Below are 1,137 nucleotides of genomic sequence, written 5' to 3'. Positions count from 1 at the left end.
GATTTGGACGTTAACTTCGTCGTAACCGTTTTCGACCCCAACAGTTAGCCCCCCAGCTCGTTAGAATCATGGATTTCTAGTGAGATTGGCGAGTTCGGACGAGATTGGTGTATTTGGGCAAAGTTCGTGTCCGAAAATCCGCAAGTAAATAGTAATTTCTCATGCCTATAAGAAGGGAGGTAACTTCTTCACAACCTTTACACTTACTCATTCTCATAGAGAGGTCTCTTGAAAAATTTTGTTTTTTTTTCTCTCTATCCTTTTCTTCTTGATTCTTAAAAAGAAAAATACAAAATGTCGAGTAAGAAAAAGAGTTCGTAGAAAGGGTCCTTGCCCGCGAACATTTCTGAAGAGCTCCTTGTGCCAAAGATAGAATTCGTTCCTCATTCGGTAGACCCGGCCGAGAACAAGGCATGGTGGGTCGCGTGTTATGGTTCGATCACACCTCCAAAAGAGAAATCGTTCCCGGTCATGAACCGTCGCCCGGTCGAGGAAGGTGCAACAAGTAGGAGGACTAGCGAATTCCTGGAGATCATGCGGTCGTTCTATCAGATTTCGGATGCGGTGGAGTTCCGGGTCTCTTGTCAAGGAGAGCGCGCTAGCAGTCCCCCGGAGGGTTTCTTTACTTGTTACGAAGCATTCGTAGTGCGCTGTCGCTTGTGGTTCCCGATTCCCGAAGTTATCGTTCGGGTGTTGGATCGTTTCGAGGTGGCGATAAGCCAACTGAATCCCCTTGGCATCCAGCACCTCAGTGGAGTCCTGATCCTGAGCTACGAGCATTGTCTCTCCCTTACCGTCGTTCACTTTGAAGCGCTTCTTAGGTTACAGATCGTCAAGGATACGGACAAGTATAGGCTGGTCCCTCGGAACTTCATGTCAGTGGTTAAAGGGTTTACTTCCAACTTCAACTCGCGGAAGAAATTTTTCTTCTTCATTCGTATGGACGCTGCGTCTGTTGAAAAGAGTTGTATCCCATTGTTCCTGAGGTTGCCGAACGATCGTCCCTTCATCAATCCTCTTGCTCCGTTCTCTGAGGATATTATCGCGGTGAGGGATTTTCTCAGGAACGGTCCTTTTTTCTGAAATTCCTTTAGGCCGAAGAGAGTTCGAAAGGCGTTGAGGTTTGTGCATCCTAGT

This window comes from Brassica oleracea, chromosome C9 (genome assembly GCF_000695525.1).
Source record: "Brassica oleracea var. oleracea cultivar TO1000 chromosome C9, BOL, whole genome shotgun sequence".
Taxonomy (NCBI): Eukaryota; Viridiplantae; Streptophyta; class Magnoliopsida; order Brassicales; family Brassicaceae; genus Brassica; species Brassica oleracea.
The sequence above is the reverse complement of the archived record's forward strand: the minus strand, read 5'-3'. Positions refer to the sequence as shown.